General features: G+C 39.2%; 1 protein-coding gene across 2 annotated transcripts in view; it reads left to right on the top strand.

Annotated features, from left to right (window-relative positions):
* grm8a (glutamate receptor, metabotropic 8a) overlaps window positions 1-21,017 on the top strand; it is a 168,964-nt gene that overhangs the window by 94,553 nt on the left and 53,394 nt on the right. The gene's annotated exons all lie outside the window — the stretch shown is intronic.

Below are 21,017 nucleotides of genomic sequence, written 5' to 3'. Positions count from 1 at the left end.
ATATAGTTCAAAATGTGTTCTCCCAGATACTTACAAGATCTGATTTATCTAAATATCCCATCTTATTTCAAGAAATCTTACCAAGCACACTTTCATTTGGTCTATTGGCAGATTTGTATACTTATTTAAAGTGGAAACAGATAAGAACCCTGCTACAAACATACCATTTTCTCTATAGCAATCCAGGCACACATTGCATGCATGACACTAAACATCCCAGTAATCACACACACACACACACACACACACACACACACACACACACACACACACACACACACACACACACACACACACACACACACACACACACACACAGACACAGACACACACACCACACACACACACACACACACACACACACACACACACACACACACACACACACACACACATACACATACACATACACATACACACACACACAGTAATCCATCTTCAGCAGGTTCAGGGGACCCACTGTTCTTTTTTCATTTTAGAGGACCGAACGAATGGGAGGAAATCCCGTCACATAATGGTGTAAAAAAAAAAAGGCAGATTTTATAAAGAATTGCTTCGTGAAGAAATGTGTGTGAATGTTAATATTTAGAACATGTTAATCATGGTATGCTGCTGCCGACTTGAAATTAAATTTAAGGTTATGATCACTTTTCTTAATGGAAAAAGTGGCACCATATGTAAACAAGCATTAGCAATTAGCAAATATTTGATATTTTAATGTTGGTCTTTTACAATTGACCTTCTGTTTTATAGTTTTGGCAATTATTCCTAGTGGGGAAGCAAACAAGAGCTACACACGTTATTAAATCTAGCTAAAAAGTTCAGGCCTTGCTCTGAAGACACTCTTCCAGAAATAATCATGATATATTTAAACATATCCAAGTGAACTAATCATTAAAATACATCAAGCTAGCAGCTTCCGGATGGCTTTATTGTTGCTATGTGTACACAAATGTTTTAGTGATGAAGTTTGTTCTTCCAAATGAATCATTTAAATACAGCATGATTTGATTAGTATTGGTCTTATGCCTCGTCTACGCAAAACCAAGTCTGAAACTGATAAGAACAACCTCCAGAGCTATGAAAATAAGGCCAAGAAAGTAGATATTGATATTATTTTCTCATATGCCAGTGCTTAAAAGGGAAGACGACTTCTGTATGTAGTAACTTTTTAAAAATCCAATACAACTGACCCGCAGCCAAATGTATCACCGCTGTTACTTCCTTGTTTCTTGTCCCTCAGCTCTTGAAGTGTAAGGATTCAATTTCGAAATGTGTTATACCAGCAGCAGATGTGTTTATGTCTCTGTCACTGCATGCATCCCTGAGTGTGTATCAGTGTGTATCAGTGTGTGTGTGTGTGTTCACTGATGGGCTGCTGCAGGTTAGTGAGAACAAGTGTTGCTCTACTGATGTGATTTTACGCTTCGTCCTCTCTTCAACAATACATATTTTCCCCGCTGCACACTCCCCCACACCACCTTCCTTATTCTGTTGTTTCATTTGTATCTCTTATTTCTCTCCGCCTGCCTTAACATCCTTTCTATTTATTGTCTCTCCTTCCTGCTTCTGTTCGGGATTCTTTTCCCCATCATTCTGTCTGGCTTGATAACAGTTTTTCTCCCTCCTCTCTGGTTTTATTACGCTCTGTCTCTCTTGTGTTTCTTTTTGTTTCCTCTCTTCCTCGCTTGTTCAGCACTGGCAAGACAGGTACTCGCTGATATAAAACACATTCCCACAGAGACACAAATGAAAATTCTTGTTTATTTGTTTGAAAGCTGTGCAGGAGAGAGATTAAGAGAACAGACTGACAAAAGGAAATTAAAAAATGCCAGGACAGTGATACAGCATAATGTGGATAATGAATAATTTATACTAGCTGTGTGTACTTTACTATCAGCAGTAATTTATACCAGTAATAATGTAGTAGGTGTAATATATATTAGCCACATATGTCTGCAGCTACTCATACAAAATGGTGTTCTGCAGTGAATTTGGGAAACAGGAAGACTCTGCTGCAGTCAGGCAGGAGGTCTGAGCATCGAGAGGAGAAGAGAGAGAGATCTGTTCTCAAATATATAGTCAGCATGAGAGTGAGGGGGTCATTCAGGCTTTAAAGGGACATTCTGCTTTTCTACTGTTCGAAAAATATCACTCGTCACCGGCATGAGCTTCAATAATCAGGATCCATGTATTGATTATCCTCTCCAGAATGGAAGTAGTCATCACATACAGAGCATCAACTAGTTCCTGAACAGTGTCCTTCACATGCTGATTTACAAGAGAGGGAGTTACACAGTCACAAGATGGAGGAATACCGGTTCTTGTAGGTAATCATACATCCTGTCATGTTCAAAATACTGACTTTTTTCTCAAGATGTTGGCTTTTTTCTGAAAATCCCAAATTCTTACTTTTTCTCAAAATCTCAAAATTCTGACTTTCTCTCAAAATTCTGACTTTCTCTCAAAATTCAGACTTTCTCTAAAAATTCGGACTTTCTCTAAAAATTCGAACTTTCTCTAAAAATTCGGACTTTCTCTTCAAATTCTTACTTTTTCTCAAAATCTCAAAATTCGGACTTTTTTTCTCAAAATCTCAAAACTCTTGACTTTTTTCTCAAAATTCTGACTTTTTTCTCAAAATTCTGACTTTTTCTGAATACTTAAAAATGTTAATAATCACTCGTCACCGGCTTGAGCTTCAATAATCAGGATCCATGTATTGATTATCCTCTCCAGAATGGAAGTAGTCATCACATACAGAGCATCAACTAGTTTCTGAACAGTGTCCTTCACATGCTGATTTACAAGAGAGGGAGTTACACAGTCACAAGATGGAGGAATACCGGTTCTTGTAGGTAATCATACATTTGTCATGTTCAAAATACTGACTTTTTTCTCAAGATGTTGGCTTTTTTTTCAAAATCTCAAAATTCTGACTTTCTCTCAAAATTCTGACTTTCTCTCAAAATTCAGACTTTCTCTAAAAATTCGGACTTTCTCTCAAAATTCAGACTTTCTCTAAAAATTCGGACTTTCTCTAAAAATTCAGACTTTCTCAAAAAATTCGGACTTTCTCTCAAAATCTCAAAATTCTGACTTTTTTTCTCAAAATCTCAAAACTCTTGACTTTTTTCTCAAAATGTTGGCTTTTTTCTGAAAATCCCAAATTCTTACTTTTTCTGAAAATCTCAAAATTCTGACTTTCTCTAAAAATTCTGACTTTCTCTCAAAATTCTGACTTTCTCTAAAAATTCTGACTTTCTCTCAAAATTCAGACTTTCTCAAAAAATTCAGACTTTCTCAAAAAATTCTGACTTTCTCTAAAAATTCTTACTTTTTTTCTCAAAATCTCAAAATTATGACTTTTTTCTCAAAATTATGACTTTTTCTGAATACTTAAAAATGTTAATAATCACTCGTCACCGGCTTGAGCTTCAATAATCAGGATCCATGTATTGATTATCCTCTCAAGAATGGAAGTAGTCATCACATACAGAGCATCAACTAGTTCCTGAACAGTGTCCTTCACATGCTGATTTACAAGAGAAGGAGTTACACAGTCACAAGATGGAGGAATAGAAAGCAGTATTCAATGTTTAGTTCAGATTAGCTCCACGTCAGAAATGAGCATGCTTGTCATATGTCTATCTCCATAGAGGCTGAATCATCATGTTAATCACATAGCTATCATATGCCTAAAACAGTCCTGATGCTCTTCTAGGTAATCATACATCCTGTCATGTACACAGCTACAGTTGGGATACCTTTGTTACCATGTGTACTCTGATACTGAAAGAGTACATTCAGTATGTTCCCAACATCTACATCTCATGTTTTATAGTGCTTTAGTTTCAGCCGTGTTCCACCTCACTCTGGTTGAATGACTTTTGACATGTACCTCCAAAGAACGCTGAAATGTTGACTTTAATTACATGTATTATGTCAACAAATGTCACATAACTGTAGCAGGTTAGTTGAAAGCAATAATATAAAGTTATTTGGTTCAACTTACTATCATTGCTTTAAACTAACCTAATACAGTTATGTGAAATGTGTTGACATAATACATTTCAACGTCAACGTTTCAGTTTGCTCTGTGTAATGTCACAGTGTTCTGAAGCACCCTGAAGTTCAATACAAACCACTTCACAAGAGGATATGTTTTCAATAACCCCCGAGGGGAGCTTCACTTACATGCAATACAGTTTGACATTACATAGTATAAATACACACTGTATCACAAACACATATATGCATTATCAGAAAGGTTTCAGTTCACACTCTGCATTTTGGGTCTTCAGTCGGGACTTGAACCGGGAACCCTCCAGTTCCAAAGCCAACCCCCTACAGATTGAGCTATACGGCCCCAATGGTAACTGAGATATGATTTTCGGGGGTTGTTTTGTAAACTGACCCACAGGTTTAACAATCATAGCAGTTTACAGACCAATGTCCTGATTCAACAGTGATATACCATCGTGGTTTATCCTTTCACATGTTCTAAACATTTCTCTAAACTATATGATTAAGACTCTTTATTAATTCCTGAGGAGAAAATCAGAAAAAATGCCAGTTGGGGGTTTAGTGAATTGCTCAAGGACACACTGCCGAGCCATATTAGTATATTCTTTAATCTTTGTATTTAACCCCAAAGAATATGGTTTATATATTGTTTCTACAGTAAGTAGAAGAGGAACCACTTTCCTAATAAAAGGCTCATTTTGAGGTGATTATAAACTAGAAAACTCTGACTTGCTGCCATTAAATCCCCCTAAAATGCCAAACACTGGCTATTTAAGTCATCAAACCAGCCTTTTAGAGATATAAAGAAGGATGACATGCAGTAAAGTGTCCAATGGTGGAATCAAACCCACTAACGTAGCATCCTCTGTGACTCTGCTATCGATAATCTCTATCGAATCCGCCTTTTCAACTCAAACGGATCGAGCGGAGCAACTATTCTGAGAGCTGACGCTTGACTTCTGAACAGTTTTTCTTTTTCTTTCACTTTTATTGACCCGACTTGTTGGCTCCACACCCGCATGCATACTCTGCAGCAGAATGATATTAAAATTATATTTGACATTGATCTCCACACACACAAAACCCAGGCACCAATTATGGAACAAGTAGGCACTCACACACACACACACACTCTCACACACAGGCTTGAATCTAATGAGTGGTATTTGTGCAGCGGTGTATTGATACAACCCTTGGCTTCACTGCTCGCTTGTCAAATCTTGTAGAGCAGAATCCCTGTCTGATGCCTGTTGCCTATTCTCCGCTATTGATTATTCATTTCTCTCTTGGCAGATTAGCCCCGAAGCTAGCTCAGAGCCAGATGAGTGTGTTTTAAACAGTAGAACTCTGTTTGAGCGTTGTGTAGGCGGCTCGGTAACTTTCTTTATGTTATGAAATACAAACAGAGGTGGGAGGTACATTTCTCTGGTATCAGTACTTTACTCCACGACTTTTTACTTTGACTTCTTACATTTTGAACACAAATACCTGTACTTTCTACTTCTTACATTTTGAACACAAATACCTGTACTTTCTACTTCTTACATGTTGAACACAAATACCTGTACTTTCTACTTCTTACATTTCTAACACAAATACCTGTACTTTCTACTTCTTACATTTTGAACACAAATACCTGTACTTTCTACTTCTTACATGTTGAACACAAATACCTGTACTTTCTACTTCTTACATGTTGAACACAAATACCTGTACTTTCTACTTCTTACATTTTGAACACAAATACCTGTATTTTCTACTTCTTACATTTTGAACACAAATACCTGTATTTTCTACTTCTTACATGTTGAACACAAATACCTGTACTTTCTACTTCTTACATTTTGAACACTAATACCTGTACTTTCTACTTCTTACATTTTGAACACAAACACCTGTACTTTCTACTTCTTACATTTTGAACACTAATACCTGTACTTTCTACTTCTTACATTTTGAACCCAAATACCTGTACTTTCTACTTCTTACATTTTGAACACAAATACCTGTACTTTCTACTTCTTACATTTTGAACACTAATACCTGTACTTTCTACTTCTTACATGTTGAACCCAAATACCTGTACTTTCTACTTCTTACATTTTGAACACTAATACCTGTACTTTCTACTTCTTACATTTTGAACACTAATACCTGTACTTTCTACTTCTTACATTTTGAACACAAATACCTGTATTTTCTACTTCTTACATGTTGAACACAAATACCTGTACTTTCTACTTCTTACATTTTGAACACAAATACCTGTACTTTCTACTTCTTACATTTTGAACACAAACACCTGTACTTTCTACTTCTTACATTTTGAACACAAATACCTGTACTTTCTACTTCTTACATTTTGAACACAAACACCTGTACTTTCTACTTCTTACATTTTGAACACAAATACCTGTACTTTCTACTTCTCACATTTTCCAAACAGGCTGGTTCCTTTAGTTTTAATGTGTGTTTGGTGGCGTGATCATTATTATTTAGAGTCATTGCGTGCCTATTGATTTGAACACGATCCGTGTATCCATCATTTCCTGGTCTTCTCTAAAGAAGAGGGACCAATGAAAACGTTGTCATGTTGCCGTTGTTCAGCATGGAAACATTCATTAGCTAACAATGACATTATTGTTCTATTAATATAAAGGGAGGTCAGGTACTCTTTAAAACAGCTGCTAGTTATGGGTACTTTTTACTGAAGTACATTTCAAAGCCTTCTTTACTTTTACTTGAGTAAAGAAGTTTAGTCAGTACTTCTACTTTCACCAGAGTATTTTTAAACACGAGTATCCGTACTTCTACTTGAGTAAAGGATGTGTTGCCATCTCTGAATACAAAGCATACTTGGCTGTTAATAAAATGTAAAAAAAAGTCAATCAATGGTGATGTGTGTCTTGGCAGTGTTTACCATCCCTTCATCTTCCTGACGTCTTTGAGACATGTCTGATAAATGAGGGAACATCTAATGAAGCAACCTTTATGCAAATGTATTCATCACCATCTGAGTTTGCATTGTGCCGAGGTATATGAATAAAATCTCCTTGCTAAACAATTCTGAAATGAATATCATGTGCATCTTTTAAAAGGGGAAATAGATGTATGTGAGTGCCTGAGCAAACGCAGAGAGAAAAGTCTGCAGAGGAGGAAGGAATTGAATATGTGTTCCTAATTGATGTTTAATTAAAGAGCTTGTCCATATCATTAGTCTGTCTGTCATCCATGGTGCCATCAATCACTGGCGGCTGGCACGGCGGTCCATGAACGCATCCATCAAGACACTTAGCCAGTCAGAATACTCGCATTAGCCTCACCTCGCTGCCTACATGTATCGGTCGGTGTTTGTGTTAGACGAAGGCATTGAAGCACATTTAAGTGATTCCACGGGCATCAATCTCACTGTTGAGCTTCTGGGAAATGTACCAGGAGATTTGGGGCCATGGCTTTAAGTTTCTCTGACCTCACATCGTGATGGTGGGAGGATTGCAACACTGCGAGTTCAATCGATTTTCAATCAGAACAGGAAATGGTGGATGTGGAGTTTGTTATACCCTCCCACACCAGAGAGAGACTTCACTTTTATATTTCAAACTCATTCTGCTGCTGAAGTGCGAGCCGTTGCTACAAAGGGTGCGTTTGTTTATCTAATGATAGTGTTCTTTTACCACGTGAATTGTGAAATGTATAGTGGTATCAAAGTGACATTGTTGTTATATTGTAATGTACAGGGGCCTTTGATATGCATACAAGTTTCAAATTCTTGTGAGTTTCTCCCACAACTCGTATTTGAAAGTTGGCTGTACCTTTTTTGTACTTTAATACGAAACCTGATTGCACCAATAGCTCGAGGTCACGCAGTAAATCAGTCAAATCATGCAAATCCATCTCAGTAATAACTGAAGACAGTAGTTAAATACAAAAGTAAAAATGTATGCAACCTTATCAAAATGATCCTCCGGTGTATATGTAACATGTGCAAAAACTGATACATTTGGTCCTTAGACTCATCACTGCTATTTCCTTACAACAAATTAGACTTACTTTAACTGGCAGTAAGTACGTTAAAATTCATATTTTGTTTTCCCAAGTATCTCTCAATGATTACATTGGAAGAAAAACAAATCAAATGTATTCTGAATATATTACTACATTATTTAACATCACTTACACTAACAGTTGCTGTTATCCATTTAAAAAGCATCAGCCAAAAGTCAAATAATGACAAAGATGTTTGTGATGTATCTAAGGGTTTCATGTCTCCTTTAGGGGATCAAAGCTGTTGCTTTTTAAAGGGGACATATCCTGCTGATGTTCAGGTGTATATCAGTATGTAGTGTCTCTACTTTAAAGAGTCCTCTCCTGCTGATGTTCAGGTGTATATCAGTATGTAGTGTCTCTACTTTAAAGAGTCCTCTCCTGCTGATGTCCAGGTGTATATCAGTATGTAGTGTCTCTACTTTAAAGAGTCCTCTCCTGCTGATGTTCAGGTTCATATCAGTATGGAGTGTCTCTACTTTAAAGAGTCCTCTCCTGCTGATGTTCAGGTGTATATCAGTATGTAGTGTCTCTACTTTAAAGAGTCCTCTCCTGCTGATGTTCAGGTGTATATCAGTATGTAGTGTCTCTACTTTAAAGAGTCCTCTCCTGCTGATGTCCAGGTGTATATCAGTATGTAGTGTCTCTACTTTAAAGAGTCCTCTCCTGCTGATGTTCAGGTTCATATCAGTATGGAGTGTCTCTACTTTAAAGAGTCCTCTCCTGCTGATGTTCAGGTGTATATCAGTATGTAGTGTCTCTACTTTAAAGAGTCCTCTCCTGCTGATGTTCAGGTGTATATCAGTATGTAGTGTCTCTACTTTAAAGAGTCCTCTCCTGCTGATGTTCAGGTGTATATCAGTATGTAGTGTCTCTACTTTAAAGAGTCCTCTCCTGCTGATGTCCAGGTGTATATCAGTATGTAGTGTCTCTACTTTAAAGAGTCCTCTCCTGCTGATGTTCAGGTGTATATCAGTATGTAGTGTCTCTACTTTAAAGAGTCTTCTCCTCCTGATGTTCAGGTGTATATCAGTATGTAGTGTCTCTACTTTAAAGAGTCCTCTCCTGCTGATGTCCAGGTGTATATCAGTATGTAGTGTCTCTACTTTAAAGAGTCCTCTCCTGCTGATGTTCAGGTGTATATCAGTATGTAGTGTCTCTACTGGGACACGTCTCCATGCTTTAATGTTCAAAAAGCTCTTTATTTTTCTCATACTGCCTGTGCTGCAGCACCTCTTTTCACCCTCTGTCTGAAACCAGAGCCCAGTCTGCTCTGATTGGTTAGCTGTCCAGCTCTGTTGTGATTGGTCAACCGCTTAGAGATGTCCCGCCCCTTAGCCTTATCACGTTCAATTTGTAGGAGCCCTAGCCAATAAAAGCTTGAGTGTTACAAGTATGGGGGAAACTTTGGGATTTTAGCCTTTGCAGACCATTTACATGCACAAAAACCAATATAACATACTGCAGGGAAGGGGAAACCCCAAAGAGCTTAACAGGGCCCCTTTTAGACTCATTATGTGACTTCTACTCTTAAGGTTATTTTTGTATTACAGTTATCTCCAGTTTGAGTCCAGCAGCTGTGCATTGATGTTGAAGTGCCCGGCTAGATGATTCAAATGGTATCTCATGTAGTAATAGATCTTTGAAGAGGTCTGTTTGATAATGATAATGATGAGAAATACCACCATGACATCATCTTCAAATATGTCTTTAAAGCGCTGCGTCCCGACTCACGTGTTAAACTTTGAAAGGTCAAATGTTCTGCAACCACACAATTTGTAATAGCAGGTGTCGTGATCTTCAAACGGCAGATTATCTCGATTTCAAACAAGACTTTCATCATGAAATTATTTTCTGAACAAAGTTCGTGCAACGCCTGTGGCTTTTATTAAACAGAACGAGGATCTAGAAGCACATCACAGCACTGCATGCCTCCGCAACAAGAACAAATAATCATCCACAAAATACGAAAATGACTGGGAGGCAGATATGGAGATGATTGCGTCCTCATTGAGCTTTTTTGGTTAGCAGATCTTTTATGAGACATGAAAGTTACATTTCATCTGCCTCTCAGAGTTTTTCAAGTCCACTTTTTCTTTCCCCGGGAGTTTTCGATGCAAATCCCTCCTTACAAAGCAGCCGACTAAAGCGGGCTGCCTGTGGTCTCCGATGTCATTAACACTGAGAAGAAAGGCTGAATTTAATTTAGCAGCTGCTGACTGGAGAATGGAATCGAGTGTAATGTCACACAGGGTGCATCACACGCAAACATTTTGTCCATCCATCTCTTTGGCTCCCTTCTCCCTGCTTATCTCTTTCTCTCTTGTTTTCACTCACACACCAAAGCCCCATTCTAAATATGCACAAAGACCCAGTTAAGGAGCTCAAATGAATACATTTGTGGCCGCTTCATGGATGTGACAAGCAGTTACTGGCTACAGACAATAGGAAGACTGATCCAATAAAAGCTCTACAGCATGGAGCTCTTCACACACACACACTCACACACACGCACGCACGCACGCACACACGCACACACACACACACACACACACACACCCTTTCTCCGGTTACAACACCTGACGCAATCCGAGGAAACAGGACAGTAGTGCTTTCCGGGTTGGCACCGCTCACAGTAGCAGACGTTTATCTGTCTCTGGGCACGATTGCGTTTTCTTGCGATATGCTGATTAATGATGCATCGTGTCGTTTCACATGCGTTTTCACAGCGAAGACACATTCTCATTATCTCGTGACACGTTGATCTATTGCTCAGAGTCCAACACTTTGTTGTACTTTTTCGGAATTGAGGCGTGGAGAAATGCAAACTCGCGTGTGTCCATGTGATACATGAGGAAACGATGTTTGCTGAGAGAGATAAGCAACACACGGAGACTTGATGTAACGAGGTCACAGATCTGTTTATGCATAACGAGTGCAATCATGGATCTGATGTTTATAGGTCAGATTGAAAGGGCAAGACAAACTCGTTGATCAATATTCCTCTATTGATATTCTTTTTCTTGAGCCATTTGGAAAACAAGAGTTTAATTTTGTTGCGTTTCAAACCATAGCAGCTTGTAACATTTTAAAACATGAATAAAACTATTATCTAATTTTGAGAACATTTTAAAATTGCTTAGCACATTTAAAAAACAGCAGCAGTTATACCTGATATTATACACATTGTTATTGTATCAGTATACAAATAACAAAGAAAGGGTAGAGTTTGCTAATAGGGTATGTTACTAATGAGGACAATCCAAATAATATGACATGTTTTTACCAGGGTTGGGAGGGTTGCTTTTTAAAATCTAGTCCGTTACAATTACTAAGTACCTATACAAAAATAAATAATCAGTAACCTGATCTGATAACATTCTGTTACTTTTGGGTTTGGTCGATATCAACTGCAATGCAAATGAATACAAGACAAAATAAATATTAATAGTATACGCCAGAAATAGTTTCTTTCCCTGCCTGAAACGCCTCCATTGGACTCCTTTGTTTACCTTTGCAACATAGTGACATCACTATGTAGCACTTGTGCTGATGTTGGCTAGTGCTCCAACACATTGTATGTGATAGGCTTGGGGGCGGGACATCTCTAAGCGGTTGACCAATAACAACAAAGCTGGCCAGCTAACCAATCAGAGCATGTCCTCTAATAAGTCAGGTGTCTACCTACTGTACTGCATTTAACAAGAGAAATATTTTTAAGTATAATTTAAGTAGTCTAAATGAAAACCAAAAAGAAGTATTTTGTTTTATGTAATTGTAAGGGAATACAGTTACCTTTTTCCTGTATCCTGATTACGTAATCTTGTAACAATTCATCCCCAAGCTGGAGTTTTACATATCATTTTGAAAAGTGGAGATTGCCATATGTTCCCAATGAGAACCATCTGAATATATAAATACTCTAGTGTCATGATTAATGTCAGAATAAAGGTGTCAGAATGTTATAAAAAAAAAAAAATGGCTCCTTTTAAGTCTACATTTGTTGGCTTATGTTGAGTGATAGAAGATGGATTTCGGTACAGTATGACTTTAGTGCCTCCCATGGGATATGTAAAGCTGTATGTCTGTGAATGTATTCACCAACTGTCTTGTTAAGCTTTATTTCTTGACTATTAGCATAATTAGCTCAGTAATTATGGTGTCACACTAAACAGCCAGCCCAAAAGCCTTTTGTTGATCAGACAGAATACAGCGCTGTTTCTCAGACACTCATATCTTTCTTCATAGTTTCTGTGGCACAAATGACCAATTACCGGGTGCTTGAATCCATATTTGTACTTGTTGTGTTACATGTCGGTGACTCAGTGTGACAGAAGTATGCGACATTATTATTTAAATAGATTCGGAGATGGAAGCCGTGAACAACATCCTGCATTGTGCTCTGATGCACTCTGTAGCAATGCAGTAGATGATACGCATAATTAGCCATTGTGGATGTGAGTGTGTGCATAATGTTTACGTGCCTACATATGGGGCTGTTATTATAATAAACCATATGTGCCATAAGGACGGTAAACTCAACAGCCTTTCCTGTGTGAGCGTTCATATTAGAAGTTAAAGAGTCCCTAAAGAAAAGCAGATTCCTGCCTAAAGACCTCCTCTACGTCTCAAACACAAATATGTTCATTTTCATAGGTAGCCATATGCCTTATTGTTCATATACTTAGAGGAACATGTTGCATTGCAGAAGCTATTTATTAGAGTTCTGTTCCCTTAATGATTACCAACCTTTAAAAGTAGGTAAAATCCTTATTTTGCTGAACCATGGGCAAGTTTCTCGAAGCTGCACAGGAGAGAGTGGCTTTGTATTTGCTTCACAGATATTTTTTGTGATTAACACAATTAACTGTTAAAAACATGGAAGTATTTTCTGTTATATCACCCCCAGGTTTCTGCCTAACCCCTAGATTCCACCGGGTCCGTCTGCGTCGCGTTACGGCCGCATTATGGCCGCGTTACGGCCGCATTATGGCCACGTTACGGCTGCGTCGAGGCGTTCGCAAAGATCGCGGCCACTCTAGTCAATGGGTGCTATTCCACCAGACGCGCCGCGTTACGGCTCAGAAGCGTCTCGCCGCTGGGCTCCGCTCAATATAGGATGCAAGTCTATTTTCGACGCGACACGAGGCGTTGCAGAGGCGCCGGCCAGGAAGTGGAACGGTCAGAACATCCGGCCCATCCCAAAATAAGCGAATTTTGCAGACTCTATCCCTCCGTAGTCTTTCAAGTAGGAGGAGAAATGCCAGTGTTCTCCTCCGGTTTACAGGCACTGTGTACATTATATATATAGAATAATTCTGATGATGAATGCATTTTTTTACCACTAAAATACAGCAACACATCTTCGATTCATGTCGTTTATAACTGGAATATTACAGTTATTATTAACTTTGTCTGTACAAAGTAGCCTGTCCAGGAAATATGCCCAAATCAACAAAAACTGCGAGCCGGCAGGCAAGACGCTCCGCTTCTGAAATGCTTCTGAAACTCGCCCGGTAGGGTATGACACCGGAGGAGGCCGGACCAAAACCGCGGCGCAGCCGTGACGCGGCGCAGACGGACCCGGTGGAATCGAGGAGTAACTCTTGGCTAATCCAAAAATAGGCAAAGACAGGGGTAGTCCGTGGAGCTGAGGCATGGCAACTGAAGACTTGTTGAAAAAACACAAATATAGTCGATCCCTTAATTTTGAAAAGCTTTAGGTCTTGGAATAAATTAAACAGATGATTTAAACAAACAAAAAACACCTCTGTTAAGTTCTAAGAAATTGAGAAATGATCCATAGAAACCAAAACCGTTTTTGGTACCAGACTGTAAACATGTCTATTTCTGCTGTAAATTGGGTATTTTAACTCGGGGGAATATCTTAGAGGATTTTAGATTTGAAGCTGCCTCAAGTTTCCATTTCAAGGAACTGCAGTTTCAGGTGGTTTAAATGCAGCAGAACCAAATGGTCCTTGATCCCATTGGAGGTCATTCCAATAAGTACTACTTGTTTCTGTATGAATTTATGTCCATGTTATTTAGCTACATCGTCCCAACCATCGTAGTTCAAATGTTAACATTCAAGGAGTAGATACACTGCAACATACCATGCCAAAGAGATGGGATTCATCATGTACTGTACATGTCCTCCTCCATAACCTCCTCCAACATCTTGAAGTGAATGAAATCATTTCACCCTGAGAGGGATAAAGGACGGGAACATGTTGAAATACGTTAATCCATTCAGGCACTGTTGAATTATTTCAGCCTATAGCTCAAATGAAAGTTGATCATTTTAATTAGTGCTCCGCTTGGATTAAAGTGCTGGAACACATCCGAGCGTCGACCTCCGTGAACTCTTTGTTTAAAGTTAAATCCACGTTTATTCTGCGGGGTGGCGGTTGCTCTGAGATTAGTGACAAGAGCAGTAAATTGACTCCCAATTGGATCCATCAGGGCACTTAGCCAGTCAGTTAGTTGCATTAGTTTCACCTTGCTGCACTCTGCCATCGTTTTTTTTTGTTTCCGTCAAACACAGCAGCAGTGGGTCCAGTTTAGTGTTCATGTCTTCCTGCTGCACCGAGGCTTTTCTCTGCAGCATCAGTCACATCGCTGAGGCTGCTGGGGGAGACACCCGGGGCACAACAAGACGTTTCAACTTCTAGAAAACCCCCAGTAGTTTCTTCGACGCCGGAAAAAACGCATCTGCTGTGATTTTAAATACGTTTTAGAGGGAAGAAAGACAGCAATAGCACTTTCAAATCAGCATAAAACAATGAGATTCTTGTGACTTATAGCATTGTGAAGCACCTTGAGATGACGTTGTTTTTAAAGTGTGCTATATAAATGAAATGTATTATTATAGTTAGTGGTAGGAAATACAGAGGTGGGAGGTAACTACATGTACTCAAGTACTGTATTTAAGTAAAATGTTGAGGTATTTTTACTTTGCTAAAGTATTTCCGCTATGTTGTTCTTCTACTCCCCTTCAATTCAGAGGTAAATGGTGAACTTTTACTCCACTACATGTATAAAACACCTTTATAGAGAGATTTGTGCAGTGGTGTGATTTTAACCATCTAGTGCTGAATGTGATGAAGACTGAGGAGATGGTGTGGGACCCAAAGGCAGTGGGTGACCTTAGGCCGGTGGTTATCCACAATGAACCCATAACTCAGGTCAGCTCCTATAAGTACCTTGGTGTCCATCTAGATAATACACTCAGCTGGAAGGCGCATGTTCAAGGTCTGTGCTCTAGACTTCAGCAGCGGTTGTACTTTCTGCGTCGACTCCGGGCTTTCGGAGTCGACGCAGAAGTTCATGTTACTGTTCTATCATGCGGTGTTGGAGAGCATCATGAGGTATGGTATCACTGCCTGGTATGGTAACTTGACAGTGCAGTCAAAGTCACAGATCGCTCGCCTGGTACAGACTGCTATGAAGATTATGGGGGTTAAAAAACACCCATCTCTCCAAAACATATACGAGCAGTCGATTATCAGACAGGCAAACTAAATGGTGTCTGATCCCACCCACATACTCCACCCAGAATTCCAGCTCCTACCTTCTGGTAGAAGATTCAGGGTTCCCAGGAGCAGGCTGAACCGCTATAAGCACTCATTCCTACCTATGTCCATTAAGCTTCTTAACATTCACATGAAATGTCAAATGTAATGAAATGTACTTTTTAAATGTTGGCCATGAGGGTTGTGCAATAGGTCGCCATTGTCAGTATGTGCGTCTGTGTATTGTGTTTGTTCAAACGGTGTATGACTGATGATATGTGTATGTCTCTTAATGTCCACTTTGTTTGTATATGTACATGTATGCACTGCAGGACGGAGTCCAGAACAAATGTCCTTACGGGGACAATAAAGTATATCGTATCGTATCGTATAGTTACTTTACAGATGTGGATGAATGATGTGAAATATAACCAAGTGTTAAATCAGACTTTAGTTCCACCTGGAGTAAATTCACAAGCTACCCTGCAGTATACAAAGTCATTCAAACTAGCTGCACCTTTACCAGCTTTGAGAACACTTTCATGATCAATCATTATAAAACATATCATATATATTATTCTGAAATGGACCAATCTGCACAATCACCACTTTTACTGTTGGTACTTTAAGTATAATTTGATGCTAACTTTGACTTGAGTAACCTTTAAAATGCTGAACTTTTACTGGAACAGAGTATTCCTACACTCTGGTACTTCAACTTCGAGTACTTCTCCCACCTCTGAGGAAATAAGGACAGTTTTAGATTTGGCTGAGGTTAGAAAATAGGTTTGATGAGAAAAGCTGTGTTTTCTCTCTCAGGTCCACTGAGCTATGAATGAGTGTAATTATAAATGTTGAGCATGTTTTTAGCCACAAGGTGAATAGCTACTGCGATTCATGCAGCTGCGCTCTAATGAAATGTCAAATGAAAGGCAGTGATTCACATCATGTTGGCCAATGTGTATTTCTTAAGCTTGGTGCTTTAAAACATCTCAGATTGTTGACCCCCACTGTCTGAGTCTACTGCCTTGAGGCGAGACACTGCAGGCTAAAAACTTTATTTATTTTTTATATCATGCACCATTTTAGGCTGTTTTGCTTCCATGACATGTCTGGAAGTAACATCCACATGTGTATTTTAGATGTTTTTTCTATATTTGTCTAACTTTGTCTATTTGGGATTTTAGATATATCTTATATTCTCCGAGGTTTACATTAGATAATGCCTCATTTCCATATTTAAACCTAACATAAGATCATTTGCAATATATGTTAATGCAATGAATAATTATCTCAATGTAAGTGAGCAACTAGAGAAGTTTCAATGTGATATTTATCAATCAAAATGTTTACCCTATCACATGTAATGTCTTAAAAATTGATTAAACCGTGTAATTCTATACAGGGAACACAGGGATTTTAGCCTTTGCAGACCATTTACATGCACACAAACCACACTAGAGGAAAGTAAAATCCCAAAAAGCATGATAAGGCCTCTTTAAAGGATGTCTTTATCTATAAGTATATATACATACCTAAGATTTTCATCGACATAACTACACTGTAGCTATGTAGGAAAGACAATAAAAGCCTTGAATCTTGAATATACATATTTAAAAAGCTTGTATTACAAAACAATCAAACCTCGGAAGTATCATGATGATATATATCAGATACAATTCTCCCCTTTTCACCTGTAGTGCTTCCCCCTGAAGGTTTTTCCTCATATGCACTTGGCCCTAACCATGGCCTGCTGGGTCCCCACCCTGTGTGTTCTCACAGAATCAATACTGCAGCGCTTCGGTACAAGCAGCTACAAAAGTTCCAGCCAGTAATGGGCAGCTGCAGAAGGAATAGTAACAGATTTGGATCTTTGGACGGGCTGAAAAGAAGCTGTTTCACTGGGCAGCAGCAGCAGCAGGGTGCTAACAGGAATGACAAACAGGGTGCAGAAGCAGAATGAGTGAGTGTTAACCCCTGAAGGATTGAAAATCATCTGAGAGACAGAGTGTGTGTCGATCAATATTTCTCTCTCATACACACAGTGGTGTAAAGTACACTCACTCACGTACTGCATTTACAGTTTTGAGGTACTTTACTTGAATATTTCCATTGTATGCTACTTTCTACTTTTTTTCCACTACATGTATTTAAAGGGCCCATGTCATGGCCATTTCCACTGATCATAATTACATTGTTGAGGTATACTAAAATAGATTTATACTGTGCAATTTTCCAAACTCACATTGGTTTCGCATACAGCATCTCTGTCAAGCATGTGTATTCAGCAGTATTCACTTTCTCCACTAAACGACTTGTTGGAGCTCTTGCCCCCCCCTCCCTGTGAGCCTAGTGTGCTCCGATTGGTCAGCTCGGCCACTCGTTCTGATTAGTCAACCACCAGAGAGGCTGCGCCCATGTCAGTGCTTTTCCCGGCTGCTCTCAGCGTAACATCAGTCTTATCATGGCGTCGGTACAGCGGTATATTTTATATACATATATATTTTTAACTGTTGTTATAGTAGAGTGTGACGGCCTCAGGGCCTTTGTCTTACGATGGGGTGGAGCTGAAGAGGCTAATCGGCACGATCACGGACACCTCCGGACACAGTCTCTCTCCAAAGCGGCTGCAGGAAGACTAACTCTGCGATCCTCTCAACCACCTGTCTCTGCATTTACCACAATAAATGTGCCGTGGTTTTGTAAACTCGTGTATGTCTCCTTGCCTTTCCGTTGTGGCCTACGAGCTACTCTCATAACAAAGAGTAAGTTATTTTTACCCGTTATAAACTACTACTGTTTGATGAGAAATCAAATCATGGTTTGCTATATATGAATTCAGGGAAGAAAGGATAGGCCTACTAAGTATTTCCATTAAACTTTATTTTTAGAAATGTACAAAATGAACATAAATATACATATATACACGGTATATCATCCATTCCTCCTCCTCGCATCTTGCCTGCGCACAGTCGGTGCGGTGCCTTTTAGCACGACGCCTCAGTAGTAGTAGAATCCCTTCCCCGTCATGGATTGTCCGCCAGGATCTGGCTGGACGAAATCAAATGCAAATCATAAAATATTAGAGAAACTTAGTTGTTTTAGACTCGTTAGTAGTAGTTGTGTAATGAACAGCTTGCCTGCTAATATGCTAACCTAGCTTTGTTTACCTTGGTAGCTAACACGATATGAACGTTAGCTTGGAGGAAAGGCAACTATAATGCAGTGTAATCAAACTACTATGAACAAAAGCTAGTGGTTCATATTAGGCTAGCAATAACGTGTTTATAATTGCAATCGTATACGGGTATTCTGCTACGTTCGGTCATACAATGTAACTTGCATGAATACATTGTTTTGCGCTAGCATACAGCTAGCCTCGTTAGCTACATGCAGTATATGTACGGTCACAATGTACGGTAAATCACAGTACAGTATACTGTATGAGTATTCCGTGTGTGTGACTGCAGACATTCTCCTGCCATGACAAACATGTAAGGCCATCTGCTGACATTGTAGTTGATATATTTAAACGCTAGCAACGTAGCATCACAAAAATGTTTTTCTGACCAAAACTAGCTCTAGCTCCGTGTGTTAGATCGCTACGCCAGCTATAATGTAATTACGTTTCGCGACTGACCGGCAAATCACCCGGAGTATACTGTCAATAGGTATTTTGTGTGTGAATGCAGACATTCTCCTGCTATGAGATACATGTATGCAAGGCCATCTGCTGATATTAGAGTTGATATATGGAAACTCTAGCAACTTAGTTAGCACAGTTAGCACTGTGTCAATGGCTTAGCAGTCCAACACAGTTTACACATTTAAACAGTCTTGTTTGATAAATACACAAATAACAATGCAAACTTACAGGTTGTATACCCAGATCTTCCCCTGCTCCAAACGGTCCAAACAAGCTGTGCATATCCGGCCTCAAACTGGGCAATGTTTTGGAAGCTTTCGTCTGTGAAATGCCGGTTCTTCGAACCTCTGGAGGAGGAACACGCCGCTGCTGGTGTGGCCATAGCTCTTCGGGATTGGTCCATTTCGTTCCGGGTACCGCATGACATCAGGCGGTACCCGGAACTAAATGGAAGACTCAAATGGGCAGTGACGTATCTCCAACGAGGCGTTTTGGGGAGGTATTTTCTGTGTTAGAGTTTTACTCGCTACAGGGTGTACTTTGAGGGTTTTGACTCTGCACACCGTTTACATGCATAAAAACCTTCATAACACACAAGGGGACGGGTAATAACCGGAAAAGCATGACATGGGAGCTTTAATACCTTTTAGTTACTTCACAGATCTGGATGAATGATGTGAAATATAATCAAGTGTTAACTCAGACTTTAGTTCCACCTGGAGTAAATCCACAAGCTACCCTGTAGTATACAAAGTCATTCAAACTAGCTGCACCTTTACCAGCTTTGAGAACACTTTAATGATCAATCATTATAAAACACATCATATATATTATTCTGAAATGGACCAATCTGCACAATGACTACTTTTTACTGTCGCTACTTTAAGTATATTTAGATGCCAAAACTGTTGTACTTTTACTTGAGTAACATTTTGAATGCAGGACTTTTACTTGTAACAGAGTATACCTACACTCTGGTACTTCTACTTTTACTTCAGTACAAGATCTGAGTACTTCTTCCACCTCCTCATACACACACATTTATTTCTCCACACACACAAACGTATACTGTACAGCTCTGCTATCATGGGATCAAGAGAAGGTGATTAATCCAACATGGTGATCGGACCATATGGAGACAATGCTGACTCACTTCCCACTGGAGCTCTCACAAAAACACACACACACAAACACACACACACACCACTTGCATCATCGCCGCCAATAACAAATACAGACATGCATACAAAACAGCCGACAGCCGTCTATAACTCTGGATTGGATTCCATTCTCAGGACCCCATTAATTCCTTATGGATTCTCATATTGATTTAGAGGCCTCTGGTCTTGTTAATTCAACCCAGCCCCAGACAGGGTTTGATTCAGATGTGTAGCCTCAAGGTGACTGCTACTTGTAAGGAACGGGTGAATAAAGCCCAGGAAGGCAGTAAGGAGGTGAACAAGAAGGACATAAAAGAAGGGATATGATCAAGAGACTCACAGAGGTACTGGCAAAGAGTGAACATGAGTGTAAAGAAGGCAAGACAACGGCAACAACAACAGAAAGAGTAAACAATATAGGAAGAACATTTGAAAGAAATTGGTTAACGATGTATGGATATCCACTCTTGGATGAAAAACAGAGAAAATGAATGTCGTTATCAATTACTCATTTCCATCTTTATGCATTAGGAGGTTTTATTTTCACTCTGTTCTTTTTTTTCATTAGCTCATTATGCTAATGAGGCGTTACATAAAACCCTCTCTGTGAAAAACAACTCGGAGGTTATT

This window comes from Trematomus bernacchii, unplaced genomic scaffold (genome assembly GCF_902827165.1).
Source record: "Trematomus bernacchii unplaced genomic scaffold, fTreBer1.1, whole genome shotgun sequence".
Lineage (NCBI taxonomy): Eukaryota > Metazoa > Chordata > Actinopteri > Perciformes > Nototheniidae > Trematomus > Trematomus bernacchii.
Note: the sequence above shows the minus strand (reverse complement) of the source record. Positions and strands in the feature narration are given on the sequence as shown.